At 38.4% G+C, this 21,132-nt stretch overlaps 1 protein-coding gene and 1 non-coding gene across 11 annotated transcripts in view; one reads left to right on the top strand and one right to left on the bottom strand.

Annotated features, from left to right (window-relative positions):
- The window catches only part of Palld (palladin, cytoskeletal associated protein), a 383,132-nt gene that overhangs the window by 315,631 nt on the left and 46,369 nt on the right, over positions 1-21,132 (top strand). The gene's annotated exons all lie outside the window — the stretch shown is intronic.
- Trnaa-ugc (transfer RNA alanine (anticodon UGC)) lies at positions 10,903-10,974 on the bottom strand. The gene has a single exon. It is a non-coding gene; the product is annotated as a tRNA-Ala (tRNA).

Below are 21,132 nucleotides of genomic sequence, written 5' to 3'. Positions count from 1 at the left end.
AATTGAATCTCTACAGATTCCAAGACCTTGAAAAGATTTCAGTACAAACTAAACTCAATATTCATATTTTATCAATATTAAGAGAAAGAAAGTAAAAGGAGGCTTAAATTTCTTAACAGCCAAGTTCAACCTTATACTTTTACATTCATGACCTTATTTGAACTTTAGGACAAATCTCATTAGTAGGACTTCACCATTCTTAAAGAATGGTGAAGCAGTACTGAGAGTCAGACAGGTGGTTGATTCTCAGTGAGATAATGAATTGCAAAACCAGCCTCAGTTTCTCATCCCCATTCCCTCTTCTCATGCCACCCCGCGTTGTGTGTTCCCACCCAACCTGCATCCCCATTAAAAACAACATCCTGTTCTGTTTCATTCCTTTCTAGTGAATTGGCCAAAATTTGGTGTCATAAAATACAATGAATAAAGTCCTAACCAGGTGTTCAGTATTTTAATTTTTAAAAGCAATAAACTCTCTTAATTCTTTGTATTCTTAAAGAATGCTGTAGAAACAAAGGATCTGACTGAAAGCAGACAAATTTGTGGCTGATCATACAGTCAGGAAATGTACCTTGCCTGGTTGCTGAGATGTAAGTGATCTGCCCGGGCCTGAACGTGGGCTTGTAGGCCCTCTGTCTTCTGCCTCCTGAGGGAGAGGCCTGGCCTCAGTGGCCCAGCTCCAGGAGAGCTAATAGTTCTTCCCTTGCAGTTCCCACTCCCCACCAGAAATGCAAATAAGAGGAAAAACTTTCCCTTTGAAATGATTTGTTTTTAACATGGTATGTCTGAGCCTTCACTACCAAATTCCCCTCTAGAAGTCTGCTAAAAGTTCTTTCCATCCCAAATCTATTTGAAAAACCTGGAAAATAAATTCTGCTGTTGACCAAGCTGATCTCCTTCTGTAGCTCATAAAATTGCTAACGATATAATTTCTGATTGTCTTTTTTAAATATGCTCTCCTAGGTCTAGTTAAGAAGTAGCCAAGTGTTATAGACATAGATGCACTTCTCAGCTGGGCGGGGGAGCTTGCATCTAGTCCCAGCACTTGGGAGGCAGAGGCAGGAGGATTGAAAGTTCAAGGCCAGCCAGGGCTACATAGCGAGACTCTGTCTCAAAAAATCAAAACACAAAAGAAATACGCACTTCTCCCTCCTGCTTAGCATGAGTGTTCTCCCATCCTGTCTCAGTGCCTGTCATACCCTGGCAGGCAAGAACGTTTTGCTGAAAGAATCAATCTGGCCCCAGCATCCTGAGAGCAGTGGAGGCCAGCTGAACGGCTGTCTGCAGGCTATAGCAGATGCTCTGCTTCCTACCGTCTGTCCTTGTCTCTGTCTCAGCTGCATCCTCTCTTCCGTTCCTGTGTGTCTCCAACCTGCCCATCCCATCACCAGCATTCATTCTCCACTTTAGGGGCTGTCAGCCCCATGGTCTGGCTTACTATTTTCTGTCTCTAGACTATCTTCCATACCCTTCATAAATCACAAGTGACCTAACTAAATATGTAAGAAGAAAGAGGCAATTGGTAATTAATAGACCAATTTTCCAATCTCTCATGGATATTTTTTTGTTGTTCATCTTAAATTTGTTTCTATTGAAAGACTGATGTCTTAGCACCTTAATAAGTAATTTATGTATAAAAAAACATTAACTCTAAAAGTTTTAAAATTTATAATTTTTTTACACCCATTTGATAGCATATAGGTGACATTAGTTAAAAAAACAACAACAACAACTTGTAACCTTGTCTAGTGAAATAATCTAATGTTGAGCAAGTTGACCATACTTCAGGTATCTTAGAGATGTGTTAAGGTCCTGGAAAATGAGGCAACTTGCTATGATAAGCAGAGGAGAGAGATTTCTTCTAAAGCTTATGCTAGCTTTCTCAGCAGAATCCAGCTCCCCTGACAGTCGAGTGGTCTCCTGAGGGAGTAAGAGGTACAAATGCTGCCTCAGAAGGCTGGCAAAACGGAGGACCCTAAATGCCCCATGTACATTGTGTTGGACATACAGAGCTATGGATCACCACTATATTTTTAGCACCAAGCCCACTTCCCCGCATGTAGTAAAAGTTCAACTAGTTCTTATTTTTTATTTTTTGGTGGTGGTGGTACTGGGATTTGAACTCCTGGCCTCACACTTACTAAGCAAGCACACTACTAACTTGAGCTACAACCCCACCCATTGACTGGTACTTTTCAATGCATTGACTGGAATCTGGCAAGAAGGTAGAAGAAAAGGGAGCTCAGGCCATCCCCAAAGTTGGTACAAGAGTTTTTGACTGTTCATTAAGCTTGAATTTTTCAGTTATTTTTCAAGAGGCATTAAGCTTTGCCTTGAGCCATAATAATTAGATTTTTTTCCACTTTGTGATGTTAGATGAATCAAGTGGCCACAATTTCTCCTAATTCCCACTCATGCTTTCTAGGTGTGGAAACAGGAAAGCTACATACTCTATGTAGAATATTTCTGTTTAATGATATCAGTGGACTTTAGGATTTTGTGTTGGAAGTACCTTTTCTTCTGCCTCTGTTATTTTTGGAGATACTAATGGTTCATTCACAATTAAGCTTTGCAATAAATGTCAAGTTTGCTTTTTTTTTTTAGGATTCATGCAATCAGTTTCAGCCCTTTAGCATTTAGGGGAAAACCAAAAGTGACCACATTGCCTTGTAACAGGACAGGAGTGACACCCAGCTAACTGACAGCAGGAAGATGATGAGGATGACAGCAACACTTGAAAGCTCCTCACATAGTAACTTTTTCTTTCAGCCAACAGAGTTGTCAGCTTTTCCCAGTTGTGTATAGAGATTTTTTTTTTCAAGTAGAATTTTTGGCCTTAGAAGTGAATTACAGGTTATTTTTACAGATAACCAATGTGAAGTTCCAAAAGGGCCATACAGGACAAAGTCCACACCCAGATGGTGTAGAGACCAGCCAGTGCCTACTTCTCTTTCTGTTACTTTGCTGCCCCCTAGTTCTCATTTCACTGAAGCTAGAAAAGACCCTCAAGGTCTGGGTGTATGGAATTATCAGGGACAGAAAAGATGTGTAGGAAGTGACTGTGTGACAGACAGACACTGTGAAGAAATGTGTGGAACTCCAGAAGGCAGGAAACTGAAGGGCCTCACCCTACCTGGAGGCATAGGAAGAGAATTCGAATCTGAAGGATGAACCAGAGGCAGAGAGATGCACTGAGTCAGGAGGAAATTTCAGGCTGAAGGATAAGGCTGAACGGTGAGAAAAGCAGTGGAGTAAGAAGAGACTACAGCCAGACAACCAGACCTAATGGGCCAGGTTAAGGAATTTGGAGTTTATTGCAAAAGTAAGCAGAAGCTATTGTGGGCAGGGAAGTCAGAGCATCACAAGATCAGATGTGGGTTTTGAAACTCTGGGATGCTTGCTAGAGAACACCATGTGGGAAATGTGTAGGAGAGGGAAAGGCAAGACTTGTGGCTTAGATGAGGAAGGTGAGGACCATGGGGTGGCTCCTACAATTCTGGCTAGTGAAACAGGATCAGCAATGGTGCATTGGTGAGGGAGGAAAAGAGGATTCTAATAGCAGGTAACAGGTCACATCCCACACCAAGCCCTGTTCTCATTTAAGCTTCATAACTGCCCTGTTTTGTAGTTTCTATCATTATCCCATTACAAAGATGAGAAAACTGAGGTAGAGAAGGCTTGACTGTACAAAATCACACAGTAAGTGTGCAATAAATGTTACCTACTACCACTTCTTATTCATATCATTATTATTATTATTATTATTCATTCATCCATTTATTCTTGGACTGCATGCTATCCTTTAGGTAGTACATTGGTGAACAAAACAGATGTGGACCCTGCTAATATGGAGACTATAGCCTAGTGGGAAAACCAGTCAATAAACTAGCAAACAGTTATCTTGCTTGGACAAGCTGGTCAAGGATGGTAATATGGTGTAGGATCCTTTGACTGAAATGTTAGAATTCTAGCTCTTACATAAACCTTTGATGGACATATGCGGATGGGGTACAAACTATTGACTAAGCCAAAAGGAAGGTTCCCAGATGTTCTTTGAGGTTCCACAGGTATCTCCAATGAGTTGGGTCAGGAATAGGCCTTGTACCTACTTTATATGTGGAAAGATTGAGGAGCCAAGAGGAGCCAACCGTATCAGAGTCTCACAGAGCGTGGGTTTTGGGGCCTGGCCACACCTACTGCCTTTTGGGTACTAGGTGGTATTAAATGGCCCAAATCTGACTGCCTCTGGGCAGGTCAAGTCACAGCTCCCCGTTCTCAACTATATATAGTAAAGAACTTACATAAGAGTGCTATTAAAAAAGATGACAGAGAAGGAAAGAAAATGCCAGCTGAATTTTTTCCACTAAAGCTCATTTTTAACAGATGTGTTTTCTCTGTTTCTATAATGACAACGTACCAAGGGACAGTTCCCTGGGACATGGTGGGGGAAGTAGCCCAGTTACTTGTATCTGTCTGTGCTGAGCACAACTTGATCTCTGGTAAATAAACTGTACTCATGCTTACTTTTTCATCTAATATAATTCCTGTTCCCTGATGTCTGTAGAAAAGGGACCGTGAGGAAGAATGAAACTGCTGAAATGATTTAAACTAAGTTTTGCAATATATTTGGGATAATATTGGAAAGGAATGTTCTAAGTCCAGCAAAATGTGGAATTAACATGTAAGTGTTAATCTGTCTTAAGATAAAAGCTTTAAATTATAATTAGTAACTTTTTTTGTTAGGGCTTTCCTATTCCAAATTTTGTTAGTCTTGCAAATCAGTTTATCTTGACAGTACATGACCTGGCCATTATACAGCATTGATGGGATAACTATATATTTTATTTTTCCTCAGACAGTTGATTTACCTATTGTACCCAGAGTCCTATCCGGTATGCCATTTGTCCCAGATGAGAGGGTCCACATTTGGACAATAAGAAATATAGATGAACACTCTGATGATTAATAGCTAACACTTATTGAAGGCTGGCTTAAGCATTGCTCTAAACACTTCATATGTTATTAGTCATTTCATCTTCACAGCCTAGAAGATAGGAACTTGTATGATCCCCAGTTTAAGGATGAGGGAACTGACTCGGAGGTTAAGCAATTGAGGAAGTAATACAGTCTAAAATTTAAACACAATCAAACTCCGGAGCCTGCACACCCCAAAAGTATGCCGTCACCTTTGATTCCTGACTCGGTTAGAAGTATGTGAATAAAACCCCCAGAGGATGGAAGGGTCCACTGGACCTGGAAAGTTCTTTGAGTCTGGATGGAATTGCTTTCCCAATTTCCCAGTGCAGAGGCCCCTTATGAGAAAGAGTGAGGACCATACACTGCCCAATTCAGTGAGTGCAAAAGATTCATGTGCATTTGTTTTTCTTTCCTGTGGAAAAGTAAATGTTACTTTACTTTAGAGGAATTTAGAAATGCAAACTTGCAACTATTACAACCATTCTCTCTGATTTCCCAGGCCAATCTTCCTTCTTTCCATGACCATTGTCTGTTAACCATTCCTCACACTGCACATTTTAATGAGCTATATAATTAATCTGGTTGTGTTTAACCAAAGTAGACCATGAGAAATCAGTAAAGTTTATTATGCTGCCTGCCAAAAGTAGCTCACAGTAGCTTACATTAGCACATTGTGCTAGCACCCAGCGCATCTTGGCGTTGAGTATTTATAAATTGTTTGGTTTAGAATGTGGTATTAGCTTTGTCAACACCATTGTCCCATTGTATGCTTTAGATTTAGAACACTTTTTTCAAGTTTTTCTTGCCTATCTTTCATGAATATTGTCCTTACATCAAGATGAAAGAAAAGTGAAGTACTAGGTGAAATTGGCAAATATAGGGTTATTATGAATAACCCTATATTTATATCCATGGAAAGGTTATGTTTAAGGAAGTTTGATTAAGTTTTATTTTATACATATGTATTAATTTCATAAATCTTACCTTTCCTACCAAGAAGCCTGGATCAGTTAACATTTAATATGGAAATAGCTCAGAGCAAAAAAGATAACCCAAAGCTGTCAGACACTGGACATCACAGTCAGGGGAGGAGGCAAAGGAAACTTTTGTTACAGCTTCTTAACCTCCACATCATCCCCTGAAAATCAATCAGCTACAAAAATCTTTGGTTAGATCCAGTATGGCAATTAAGATAAATCAACAATCTCAGAATTTCTGCCTTCTCCTCTATTCACATAACACATGCATGTATCAAAAGTTTATAGAAAGCAAAAATTTAGAGGACAGAGTGCTGTCATAAACGTCCCTTCTCTGGGAAATTAATGTACTTGCTAATGCTCTCCATCGTGTTAGTTGAAACTATCTTCGTTATATACATTTCTCCCCACGTACGGCTCTGTGGTGAGAGCAATTCCCTATCTACAGTTACTCATTGGAAAAATTAACTGGTTATTTAGAGAAAAATGTCAAGTTTGAAGACATTTTCCTAATATGGAAGAATGATGTAATGTTGTCATTTGTTTATTTATATTAGCTGAATTCCAGGGAAAAATGTGCTACAAAGCGTGTGGGCTGCTAACTATATTTAGCCAAACTAAGTTAGTATTCTTGGGAGGCATTTTTTTAAAGTTATATACTCAATGTACTATGAGCTATTTTTCTGGGCACCTTGTTTTAATAAAGTTTGATCAAGCATACATAATTCTTTATTTTTCCTTAATTGTCATGATGGGTGGGGGTACATTGTGGCAGTTACACAAGTTCTTATAATGTATCAAATATATCATACAGGAATTCACCTCCTCAACCATTCTCCCCATCCCACTCTCCCCTGATTCCTGGAGTTGTTTCAACAGCTATCATTTTTGCATTTACATACATGTGTACACACAGCTCTTTTACTAAAGTGTTACCTTTTGCTTTGAGAATGAAGAAAATATCTGCTGCAATCTCTCTTGAACTTGGCAAGTTTTCTCTGAGATAACAGTTTCTGGATCAAAAGATAGATACTTAATGGTAATGCCTTGATTGAAAATATTGGATTAACTTTTACAAGTGGACTTTAGCAAGTGGCTATGCTGTCTCTTAGAAGTAAGCTTACTAATGTGTGTTTAAGAGCACATCTGCCCACTCTTGGACACCATTCAATCTTCATTCACTTCCATACCCTCAACTTACTCTAAATATAGAAATAAGTTCTGCATCTTAAAACAGTAAGCTGTTATTGTTTTCATACTGATTCTAAACATTTTTTATAAACTGAAGAAAAAATTAATCTGTGACCTTATTTCAAAATAAAAGCCTTAGCTTTGTAATGGGTCATCCCCTTTTATTGGCATATTTCAATACTTTTTGTCTTTGCTCTGTTACATGACCTAAGCTTTATTCTTTTTCATGTGAGAGAAAATTCAAATTCATCTCCACTCCAAAGCCAACTATCTTCTGCGCATGACCCTGAGTCTTCAGAGGCCACAGCTTCTTCCCCATGATGGTTGATATCCATGTTCACTGCAGCTGGCAAAACTGACTCTCTAATATAGACACAGCCTTGTAGTGTGACCTGAACAGAATAAGGCTGTCTGTGGAAATGGAATCTCCTCTGATGGCCTGAAGGAGGATGCATGTAGGAGATGGAGTGCCTGCGTCCACCATGATGTGTGCCCCAAATGGACTAACCACATCTGAATGTCTTAGAAGAGTGGAACAGTTTTAGAAACACCAATCTTGGAATCATTTCTGATATTACTTGCTGGGAAGTCAGGAAATAAATGAGAAAATGAGTAAGAAGTTGCAGGACAACTTTTCGTCACCATCCTAAACAAATCCATCATCACTGTCCCATTATATTGGTACTAGAGATCAAGTACCTACATGCCAAGGCTCCACAGTATGGTTCCTATTTGGTTGAGGACCTAGTAAACATCTAAGAGGACAAAGATAGAGTAACCCTTGTGAGAAGAAGTAAGGGAGGGACTTTTAGAACCAGGCTTCTTGGAAGATTGTATGGAAGAAAGATAATGTGAATCATAAATGGAAGGCACAATAGCCACATTAAAAAGAAAAAAGTGAGATTAATTTTAATAATGTTTTATTTAACAAAACATATCACTTGAGCATGTATATAGTACAAAAATTAGTAACCAGATCATTTTACATTCTCTCAATTTAGCAGAAACATTAAATATTTTTAAATATCTCCATCCTTTTGCATCTGATGACTGCTGCTAGATCCCGAACCACAAAGAAGTCCCCTCCTTAAGGCACTGACCTCCCTGAGCTGGTGCAGGGGTGGGAGAAGAGGGCTGGCCATTCAGGCAGAAAGTACAAAAACAGATACATAAATGCAGTCATTTCAGTAGTTAGTGCTGTGAAGTAAAACAGGATAATGAGTTAGAGAGAGATGGTAGTTCTCTTGCTCACTCAAGTATTAAATGAGTCATTGGGGAGGTAAATTGTGATGTGTACTGTGAAAAATGATTGTCAGCCTGGGGCAAATACTTCCTCTAATTATCAAAGTGATGAAAGAGATTCTCATTTTCCTTTAAAAGAGAATTTCATTATTTAGAAACATAATACCCAAGGAAATGGAATCAACCAAAGAAGCTGGTCTCTATGAACTTCAAATATTATTTTGGTACCAGGTCCCAGATGACAGCATCTCTCCCCAGGATGCAATGGCCAACATAGCTAAAATATGAGGCATGACCTAATACGCACAGTGAGACTGATACTTTAGAAAAGGTTTTCATTATTATTTTAACTGAGGCAAATAAAATAAAAATTTTATCTGTTCCATCTCTGTATTTGCTTAAGTAAAACATCAAAACAAATTACTTCCAAAGAATTTGGTCTCAGCTATGTGCGTGGTCAGAGAATGCTGTATTAAATGTGGACTACGCTGAATAATCAAGTCAATGTATCCAATATAGAAGTCTATGTAAGAGACACAGCGGAAAGAACAACAGGACTACCAAGTAGAATATATCTATGTGCTCATTATAGCTGGGATAGCTTGGAAGGGAACTCAGGAAAACTGTCAAAGTTAGTGAGTTGTGCGTAAAGGTTCAGTTTTCAGAATTCAAGTAAGGTTTAGTGAGATTTTAAAAATTATCATGTGCAGATAAATAGAATTTAGTTTCAAAAGAGAAAAAGTGTTTCCAAATGTCTATAGTTTTTAAGTTATAATTATGAGTTCAATTTATTTTTAAGTTTTATTCTGACTGCTATATTGAATTTAGGAACAATCATTGCATTTTAATTCTCTAATGCAAACAAGTTAAATTCTGCTGGCCACAGAGATTATGCTGTTACTTCTCATGAGTATAGTACCTTGCCTTCAACAATTTTTATAATTTAACTCCTGATGGCAGCATTTTGTTACAAAGCAAGAAACTAAAAATGTAATAACCATTTGTCAAAGTAGATTTGAACTAAATATTTATATTAGCTGAATTAAATTATAAAGGCAAGTTTTCTGTCTTCAGGAGGAGGGAGAGATGCTAAAACTTCTTTGAAAATGAAACGATATGGATAAATTTGTGTTTGACAGGACTGCTTAGGGAAAGCCTACATATGAAGTAGAGGAACTTTCCCTAAATCCCTTAGGTAAGGACTGAGACCCTGCCACCAAAGGCACATGTTGAGATGTCAAAAGATGTCCACAAACACCTGCCAGGTGGTCTGAAAAATGCTTTCACTTTGCTGTATTGAGCAAATTTGTGGTCACCTTATCTTCTCAGCCCTTTACCCATGCTGGCGCTAGTTTCTCCAAATGAATGTCGAATGAAGAGCACTGGTTTGAAGATTGGCTGGTATGAAGCTGGGAACAAAAAGGGATGAGTGAGGTGTATGAAAGGAGAGCGTTCTCTTCTCCCTACTCAAGTTTGGTACCATTTGACAGATAAACTGAGGAGTCAGAATGAGAGCTCCAAGAACCAAATTTTACTGGAGAGAACTCAGAGGAAAAGGGGAAAGGGTCAAAAGAGCTCACTCTTGATTAAGCATACTTATTGATGTACTGACAGTATTGTACAGTTCCACGTGCAGACCCCACCCTCCCAAGAGGAGAGAAAGCTTGCGCTCGCACTCTCTCTTTCTCTCTCTCTGCAAGCAGCAGAACCAAAGTGAGAAAAGGAAGAGAGAGACTGAAATGAGTTGCCCAGATCCCTTCACCATCCACACTCCCCAGAAAGGGAGGGGCACAGGCAAGCCCCATTGTGAGACGTCCCTCCCCAGGGAACACAGGGAAGGACTAAATGTGCTTTCCATGTCCTAATGCCTTACTGTTACTACATAGTAACAGCTTTCAAAAGATGACAGCATGATTCTCCTGAAGGGCAAAAAGAAAAATGTTTAGTCTATTAGGTTATTAACATATATCATCAATCGCTTGATTATTTTGACACTTATAAATTCTGTGAATCTTTGATTTTTATTCTTCTGATATATTTTAGGGATCAACAAACAACCATAGCAAGAAAAAAAATCATTATTAAATTCCTAACTTTTATGTTTCTATACTTTCATCTGTTACATGGATCCTGTCTTAGTCAGAAGATATTAGTCACAAAAGTTCTAATTAATTTGATTCCCTGGTATGAATTCCTGGTGCTTTTCTTTACTAGTGACCAACAAAGTATAAGATGATACTTGAAAGGCCAAGTTAGAATAAATGTGTAATTGAATGTACTCTGTATCATTAGCCCTTAGATAGTGTTGTCATATTTAAACTTGAAAACATCTTTTATGCCTGTACTATTATTTAGTTGTGTATGTTGTATATACATACTCAAAAATGATGGAGCTGTGTTACTGGGCTACAGAACTATCAGACAGTCAGCTGTATGTTACTTGGGTTTTTTTTTTTTCTCTCTTTTTATTTTATCATTTTTACATTTACTTACATGTATATGCATTGTTTGAAAGTGGAGATGCCAGGGATTGAACCTGGGGCCTCACACATGCAAAGCGTGTGCTCTACCACTGAACTACATCCCCTGGCCTCTGTGTTGCAGGGCCCATCCTCATTCTTCAAGAAGGAAGTTGCCCTTGTTGGAACCTGATTGATTTGGAGCTTCTTTCCTTTGTTCTTTGAAATGCTTATCTGTACTTTGTTAGAAGCGACTAAAAAAGATTAAGTTTTTTAGTGAAAGAAGTTTTTACCTTGATGTCCTCATGTGACAGACTAAGAGTAAAGAAATTCAGTTACTAATCTAAGATGTGATGGTAGCTTCCTGTGCAGCACTTCACCGACCTTATCACCCTGATGGACAAGATGACCTAGGTCCCTTCCACCTACACAGCACCCATGACTCCTGGGCATGTCATCACTCAGACAGCATACTCACTCCAGTGGCTTTTTCTATTGTTTTTAAATTTAAAAAGAATAATCACATTCATTCACACGTATATACTACTTCCCTAACTTAAGTAGTATAATCTTACATTTTGTGATCTTATTGTATCATCATGAAACTTAGATATAGTGTGCACCAAACTTCATTGTGTACATGTAAAATAAGTTCAGTACTCAAGCCACACATACTATAGTTTCCTCAACAAGCATTTCAAGAATTTGCAGTGTTTTTATTGTATTGGAACCAGTCATAAATGCCATATTATATAAAAACTCTATTTGATAGAATGCCAGATAAATGACTTTCAACTATACATAGTCATGTTGGAGACATGCAACTGTGATAAATTTCCCTCATATTTCTTAAGAGTAATTACATTAAATAGTTGGGTTATTTTATCTAAGAATTATTTTAAATGCTTTAACCATTTCTCAGGGAGGGAACTGCATTTATTATAGCTATTCCCAAGACACATTTGGATAGACTTCATTTACTGCTGTAAATTGGATCTGCCTTCTGAGGAAAAAGGTTAGCCGAGTCTGTCATTACTGCATCTCATCCTCTGGCCTCTGAGGAATGTCAAGGTTAGCTGGCCAAAAGCTAAGAAGGGTGAAAGCCATTTAAAATTTACAGTTCTTTTCCACGGTCACAAGTCTCTTAATTCATGCTGCTAAGCTACATCTTTTAAGCTTGCCAAACAAAGTGTATTTTTGAATTTTTTCAAGAACTTCTTCCTTCTTCAGATGAGAGGTTGGAATGGGAGCTTGGTGGTCAGGCAAACCCTGCATTCACACTATGGAGCCCTTGGCTTATGTGCATTCACTATTAACATTTAAACCAGCAATAGTTCACCTTTAAGAGAAAATAAATTACTTCTAGTACACAGAGCCAACAGTGCATTCCTTTCACTTATTTATCCTTGTGAGTTCAAAGTATGTAGAAAATGTTATTGGCGGTGTAAACATATTCAGAAATGTTGTTTAATTCTTCAGTGATCAGCCTATGCTAATTGAAATTTGAAAAAAAAATCATCTCTACTAGATGCTGCTCATCAGATGTGAAGATCACAATATTCCTAAACTCTACCATACTTAGTGATACAATCTCTCAAGAGATTGAGAAACATAACAGATGAGTAATATTTGTAATATTCAACTGTACAATCTTTGAAGACTAAATAGCGGGTTTTAATAGCATGTAAGGACTTTTAAAATTATTTGAAGGTGACTATTTAAAAAGAATCCAATTGTCTTTTTCATGAATAATGAAGAAACTAACCCAGAGTGACTTAGTCAAGGTCACACAAGTACTTGGTAGCACAGTCACTTCTGCCACAGAAAGCACAAAGTAGCTTGGTGGCAGGAGGTACTGAAAGGGATGTCTGATTTTAAAAGCAAAGCCATTTTAAGAGTCTAATTCTGGCCGGTGCTGGTGGCTCACACCTGTAATCCTAGCAACTCAGGAGGCAGAGATCAAGAGGATCGTGGTTCAAAGCCAGCCAGGGCAAATAGTTTGCAAGACCTTACCTTAAAAAAACGCTTTGCAAAAATAGGGCTCACAGATGTGGCTCAAGAGTTCAAACCCCAGTACTGGAAAAAAAAAAAGAGTCTAACTTTAATTGTTTTGGAAATTATTTTGTTCATATCTTTACTTTTTCTACAACAAACATTTTGTTTAAAGAACAGGGCAGAAAACAGAATTATAAGTATATAGGAACTTCTGTGCCATGAAAATCCATGACAGTATTAATTGCTATTATGTCATGTGTCTTTTGATTCTCCGAAGTTTGAATTCACATTTTCTGGCAGAAGAGGAACTAAGAATCATTGCCAATCAGTCTTCCTGTCCCCCTTCTACATTTTTGGGCATACAGTATAAAATTATACATAAATGGTATTTAGTTGTAGAGACTAAGCATTCCATCATTTCTTAACATAATGAGTGCTGGTTGGTCATACCAAAACTGAAAGAAGAAGTTGTGGAAATAAGTTTAATTTCTTGGTTTCATAAACCAGCTCCTTCAAGTTGCTTTGTATATTCTTACAGTTTCTCCAACCAAAGTTCTTAAAGCCTAGCATATGAGCCTAACTACCTAAACCTGTACATGTGGAATGTCTTCTTGACATAGCCAGATTATGTCCGTATATATCTAATTCCTACTAACACAGAAATGGGGAGAAGAGTGACAGAGTGAGAGCCACAGTCTTGGAAGAAACCCAAATTAGAAAGGTCCTCTGTGGCTGAAGAAGTCACAGCGTACATGGTAAGTGTTAGATAAGATGTGATGCTTGACTGGAGACACCTAACGTGGTGGTCATGAGCCCGACATCCTCACTCGAACCCCATCTCTATGACTTTCTAGCTGTGTAAGCTCAGGCAACTTACTTAATGATTTTTGTGTGTCAGTTTCTTCATCTGTAAAGTGGAAACAATAAAAATGGTCTATCTCCTGGGGTTTTTATAAGATTAGAGAATAATGGGACTGTTTGAGGAAGCTAATGGGAGGAGGGAGAGGAAAAGAGAATGATAGAGAGTGAATAATATTGTTCACTATTACTATTATTATATTTATATATAGGTACATAAGGTTTAAGAATTCAAATACTATAAAAAATTATAAAATGCAAAAATAAAAGGCTTCTCTCTACTTCATCTATAAAATATGAAAATTGGTATTAGAGACAATTTGAACTAACTTTTCTCAAGGGAAGGAAGGAAGGAAGGAGGAGGAGGGAAGGAAGGAAGGAGAAAGAGGAGAAAGGACTCAATTTGTACATGGAATTCAGGGATAAAACTGTTCAGAGGGTTATCTGGAGCTAGGTGCTAAAATAGTGTCCCAATTTTAACTTCTCTCCTTGCTTCTTATCTCTGGACTTGGCCTCTTTGTATATATTGGCTTCCTTTTTATAGACTCTTCCCTGACAGTCAGATTCTGACCTTTTAGTATCTGTAAAGGACAAAGAGACACATTTCTCTTCCATTTTTAGTATTAAAAAAAAAATCATAGGGATTTGGCCCTGATTGGCCTGGCCAGACCTGAATCATACATTTATCGTGGGATGATTTGCTGAATCCATACAATGACTGACTAGTTCTGAGTCACATACTTACCATTACCAAGGATTGGGGGATTATGACTGGCAGACCCACAAGGAATAGGGTAGAAGCAGGTCTGTATAGGAAGGGAGGACTACTGCTATGAGAAGAAGGGAAGAATGGTAGATTTAAAAAAAAAGATGGAGTTTCAGGAAACTGATTTAAGAAGGAACTCATTCAATTCTCCACCTATTAGTGAGTCATTACTTGCTTTTATGAATGCTTACTGCCATGTCAACAACCAATAGCGTCACTTTCCTTCCAGAAAAAGCATCACCTCCTCCCACACATTTTTAACTTAGTAGCAGCCATTCAGCAATTCCTAGCAGCATTTTCACAACTCTTGAAAACAAGTACAACATCAGTATGACATCCCAGGCAGGCAGACGTCAATGTTTCAGATTCTACAGGCACTCAGTGTCGCCCTGGAGGAACAGTCTGTTGGGTCTTCCTGATCTGTACACAATGGACACACAAGGGAACCATTTCTTCTTTCTGCACAGGCCCCAATTTCGTTATTTCAGGATACAGCTGATGCCTTGAAAAAGTGGTTATAAAACAGTGTCGTGGTGGGAAGAATGGGCCCTATCAAAAAAAAAAAAGAATCACCTACAGTTCTCACCAAGTACTCACAATATTCCTGAGGCACTTTTTCACAAGGCAAACATAAACTTGATGCTTTTTTGACTGATCACCAAATAAAATGGAAAATGGGCAATGGTTCAGCTGCCACTGCCTGGAACAAACTGGAGTGACTCACAGATGCCAAATTAGGAACTGTGTTACTAGGTTCACAAATGCTGCCCTTTGAGGGACACTATAAAGCCAGAAATATAATGTAAGTACTATCATTATGAGTGCTGATGGCCATATATTTCTTCATATACTTTTGTATATATATACTTTTCCCCCTTCACTATAAGGCACATTTTCCTTTCCCACATTCCACATCAAAGGATGCTTGGCAGGGCTTTAGTGACATCAGTGTGCAATGCACAGTACTGATGAGGAGGACACAACACAGGTCTGGCTCTGGGAGACCTCGCTGGTGGGTGTGAAATAATGCCACTAGCACACCTGAACAGTGCCAGACCAGCCTGGTGGACTGGAGCAGCTTGCAGGAGGCAGAAAGAGCTCCTAAATAGGGAAGGTTTCAAGAAGAGATGGGCACAGAAGGGTAAAGACAACCTCAGCAAGTGGAGAGAAAAGGGCAGAGGGAAGTGCACGAGAAAAGACAAAGAGGAAGTAAAACTAAGGTAAATTTGGAGAACAATAAGATAATCTGGAAGAATAAAAGCAGTGGAGATCGAGCAATAGTTGGAAGTAAGGTTGTTAGGACTGTTTGGGGTCCAGTGGTGAGAATTTCAATTATCAGGCATAATAGGGACATATCAGATTGGTGTAGGAAAGGCTTTGTTTTAGACAAGAAAGGTTTGAAGTGAAGATCATATTTATGTCCTAAAGAAGTGGGTAACAAAATACAATTCAGGACTGAAGTCAGGATTAGAGAAATTAGAGCGTGAAGGCGGAGCATTCGACCCCTTGTGCAAGGAGGAGCATAAAGGAAGATCAGGTCTTGGTGGGGATGCCTGGACTTAGAGAGCTAGAAAAGAACAAGGAAAGGAAAGAAAGGACAGAATCAAAAGTAGGAAAGCAAGGGTAGCTGTTAGGGTGATCTGGGAAGAGCAGTGCTTTGAGCAGAGGGGGTGGATGATTCATTGTCACATGCTGCAGAGAATATCAGCAAAAGGCAACAGGACTGCTAGATTCCAGGTCTTGGGCATAGCAGAAACCTAGCTTCATATTGAACAAAGTAGCTTAAATGAATTTTTAGAAAATACACAAAATAAGACCAATGAATAAAAAAGGGTTGTTGTAGAATGAAGGGGAAAAAATTTTTTGGAAGGGGAAATTTGTTACAGAATGGTTTATTATGAGCCACTGGCATACCATAGCTCAGTTTCTTTAAGGGACAGCATCAGAGCAGACATACACCCAGCCCTATCTGCACAGGAACTATTTTGAGACACACAAAACCCAAAAAGCTAATTTTCTCTACTTCTGCACAGCATTAATCTATAGGTTTATTTGTCTTGAGAAAAAAATACAAGTATGCTAACCAATTAGGTGATGATTATTTGCAGGATAAAAGTATCCTTTTATAAGATTTGCCAGGGAATTATTTTAGTCTGTCTCTCTTGTACCTATTCTATTTCTATTTACCCCAAAAAATGATGCATACATTTTTCAAAAGCAAATGAAATGGATGTGAAAACAGTATGTTCATATATAGAGGGGTGTGTGTGTGTGTGTGTGTGTGTGTGCACTCACACAAATAAACACTATACTTGAATGGATTTAGTTGTTTACTAGTTCATTTAAAATTAGCTTTCTATAATGTTTAAGTCTTAAAGATCTAGAGAGGACAAGTCATAAAATCTAAGTTTATTTACATTATTAATTTCCATTTTAAGGTTGAAAAAGGGCCCTAGATAGGACAAGTGAAGCATTCAAAGTCATAAACATAAACAGCTTATGCAGAGCTGGAGTTGTACTATTTGAACATTCCTCTATTTTGTTGACTCCATGTTCTTACTTGTAAATAGCCTGCATGATACTAGTGGCTTTATCTCTAAGATTATTCTCAGAGAAAACATCAGCTGTTTGTTGGTAAATGCCATATTGCTTGACAGAACAAATACTTTTATACTTTAGAGAAAGCTGGAGATTTTTTAACTAAATTAAACAAAATATTTACCGAGTAGTTTATCTGTGAGTAGGCAAACACTGTAGAGAAAATGTTTGGAGGGGGTACAGAGAAGTGAGAGAATTGCTGTTCTGTACAAAAACATTTAGTGAGTAAATAATGGTTATTTATCCTGAAAGACATAACCCTGTGCCCTTGGTAGTGATTCTTTATTACAAATACCGACTGCACACCACTGTCTTAGACATTCAATTTAGTGAGCATAAGCCAAAATGGAAATGATACAGAAGGAATGATTCAAGCCTTTGTACCATAACAAATGGGAAGCTTGGGAAACAGTAACTATATGAAACCTTAAAATATGTCAAATTTTTTATTTCATTGTTAAGACAGAAAAGAAAGTATTTGTCCATCTTTTTTCCCCAATTCTTCAAAATCTCAGAGAAATTTAATATTTAAGACTTCAATATGCCTGAAATCTGTCTGTCAGGAAGCTTTTCTTCAATGTTTCAATTAGAAATGAGATCATTGATTTTGCCTCAAGAATTGACTAAAAAAGATCAGAAAACAGATTTTTCTTCAAAACTGTACTTTGTCTATGTTATGAATTAATACCAAACATTTTCGGCTGGGAACAGTTCATACTACTTTCATGTCCACTAAATTAGCATAGGTTTTATAAGAATCAGCAGTAGAATCAGCAGCTAGTATCTTCCTGCTGTTTTCACTGGCCTTTGAAGCAGCAGAAATGAAAATCATTTAAGGCATTTCACTGCGATGCTGAGATAATGCTTGTGGAACCTGACCTCACATTCCACCCAAAAGCGGCTACGGCCACAATACCAGTGTCCCATGTCATCTGGATTCACAAGCACCTCATGACTGCAGACGCCATCAAAGCCCATCTTGCCTCACAGACAGTTTATGTCAGGCTACAAATCCTGGTCTTTCGGATGAGCTGTAAATGCTTTGGAACATGTGCTGGCCTCACAGAGCCCAGATGACATCTCCCCACATGGTGGGGCCTGCACAGATTTCCTAGATGAGAATTCTCTGTCCTGGGGAGCCAGCTGCAGGATTCAGCTTCTGAGAAGCAGTTTGCATCACTGCTGACCCCTGACAGATCCCCACCTCCCTAGCCTCTCTGTCCTTATTTCTTGTGCTACATAAGAGATACAGCCATCCTTTGATTTTCAGAGGGGTTCCCAGGAGGATTATGAATTGGTCAGCAATTGCTCCCTCTCTTTCTTTCTCATGGTACATGGAATGACTTCAAACACAGATCAACTTTATGAATTAAGACATAAAGAGCTACTGCCTTTCTGTAGTGGAGCCAAATATGTTTCTTATAAGTGCAAAGGACATATCTTTCTAAAAGTGACTCAAGTCGTGTGCTGATTTTGCTCAGACCATATCTCCCCTGAACTCTCATATGTAATTAATTGTGCTCAGCACTGGCTCTGTCTAGAGTCAGCACAATTTACAAAAGGCTCAGAATGAATTAAAGATCAAAGAATGGGGTTTTGTAAAGAAACCTGTGTCATGTTGCAATATGTGTTAAATACACACATATGCACTCCCAAATGGTGGTCAGTTTTAACCTGATTTTTACATTCTCGTTTGTGGTACTTAGTACAAAAATCCACATCTTTATTCTTGTGCCTCCCCCAACCTTAAGGGAATATAGTTGAACTCACAGTTATTGTTATACTCATAGCTCCTATACCCAATGTAATATGTTCTCATTTGGCTTGTGTTAAATTTTGTGCAAATGATTATTCTGAAGTTTGTGATTTATAAACGTTTTACCAGGGGGCAATAGTAACTTATACTAAATAAACCAAGTTGTTACATATTGACCTCCATGCAGTGGGCCCAGTTTCTATAATATAAAGATATAAATTGAAATATAAGTAATTAAAGAAAAATAAGACAATTGGAGCATTGATATAGTAGTTACAGATGGAACTGAGTCAGTGCTACCTAAACTGAAGCCCTTGTGGGTATTTTATATTTTATAAGTTCCCAGAATTAATATTTTATAATACTATATAATTGAATTATTTATACCTGTAATTTAATTATAGTGTGTATACATACAATATATTGAGCTCTCATGCATGGTACTCAGGTAGACTGAGCCATAGAGGAATAGGTTGGGGGAACACCATAATTCAAAAATCTACCTTCACTTGAAAATTCTTAAACTCCCTCAGTCTAGTATGGAGTCCTCCAAATGTAGGTCTATCCTCCTGAATACACCCAGCAACACTGTTTGGTTGAGAGGCAGGACAATGCTGAAAGTTCCAGTCCGGCCTTCAGAGTCACTTCTGAATAAATAGCAGGACCAGAGAAGCTTAGAGTTCGGAGGGTGCGGTGCCTCAACTCTTCATCCTACAATGGCTTTTGTATTACACAATGAAAACCAAAAGAAAATGCATAAACAGCAGATTTATTCTTGAATCACAATGTGTTCCAGCTCCATGAGCCCAAATTTCTCTAGATAATTATGAATATTCCATCTTTATTAGTGTGAGCAGGGGGCAGATTATTTCTTGCAATCCAGCCTTGCTTCTCTAGAGACATATGGGGAATTTCCAATTTGCATAAAAGTTGTTTTCCAAAAGTTTCTCTTTCACACATTTATTTTGAGCTAGGCAGCAGTTCTCCAAAGAAAAAGCAGTATGTAGTAATAATAACAAACATTTTAGCAAAATGTTTTTTGTTGCTGAACACTTTGGAGAGAATGATCCAGCACAAGGCTTTGCGAGCCAACCCGCCTCTCACATTTAGCTTCTGCCCTTAGACAAATCCCTTGATCTCATTCCTCTGGGGACTTTAAAAAACTGGGGATGATAACCGCTCCTTCCAAGGTCGTTGTAAATGAATCAGTCCAGTGCTAGGCATTTGATGACTGTGCTTTGACTAGGAGAAGGGGAGAGGAGTGACGCTGAAACCAACCATCTTAGTCACACCCCTCCCCCCTCCACACCCCACCTCTAGGTCCCCACCTCCCCATCTGCCACTGCTGCTCCTTTGCTAGCCACTTACAGTGGGAACGGGTGATAAGGAAAATCCCCTGCACTAAGTGGAACATTGTCCCCAGTTTTTAAAGGTCCATTTTGTAAAGTCACCAAAATTGATGTTCTTATTCCCTTCTGATGTGGAAGGTTTTTTGCATTCATTCTATGAACCAGACATGGTGTTTGCTTACTCCTTCCAAAGACCCCACAGCCAGTGGGTAGCCAAGCTGGGTTCCAAACCAGGACAGCCTGACTGAATCTAGCCCTTTTCTCTTCTACCTCTGCTGCTGCTCCTGTGGGTTTTTTTTGTTTTTTTTTTTTTTTTTGTCTGCTTACTTTTTCCCAAGCTTGCTTTAATCTAGTATGGGGAGATGACTGAAGTGGAAAGTAGATTGGGTTTACACTTCTATTTATCAAACCTAAATATTTGCCCAATCCAACTATTTGTAAAATTATTGTTATTATAAGCTTTGTGCAAACTTTGGGATGGATGGGGGTTTCCCAATTTTCTGTAATATAGAAAGGAATTATTGAGTTAGCACTTACCTATTTCTTTCCTAAACCACCAAGACTTTATGATCTCTGCACCATTCCACCCTAAGAAGTATAAAGTTTGAAGTCACATATTCTTAAATATTTAAAATTTTGACTATCCTAACAGCCTTGGATGCTATCCTGGCAAGGAAGCAGAAGAATAAATGAAGTTCTTAAGAGGGAACTATGAGACAGATTTTTTTTTTTTTTAAGTAACATTGAAGGTCAAAAGTTCTTTGATGTTGGCATGCCTGGTGTAGTGAAAGAACAGTGAAGGGAAGACACAGGTTCTAACCTGGCCCGGCAGGTAACTTGCTCTGTGATCTTGAGCAAGCTACTTTGAATCTCTTTTCTGGTTTGTAAATGGACCATGACAGGTGCTCAACAGGAAGTCAGGATGTTTTTATTTCCTTGAGCATTGAAACATTCAGAATTGAAA

Source organism: Castor canadensis, chromosome 14 (genome assembly GCF_047511655.1).
Source record: "Castor canadensis chromosome 14, mCasCan1.hap1v2, whole genome shotgun sequence".
Classification (NCBI taxonomy): Eukaryota; Metazoa; Chordata; class Mammalia; order Rodentia; family Castoridae; genus Castor; species Castor canadensis.
The sequence above is the reverse complement of the archived record's forward strand: the minus strand, read 5'-3'. Positions and strand labels throughout refer to the sequence as shown.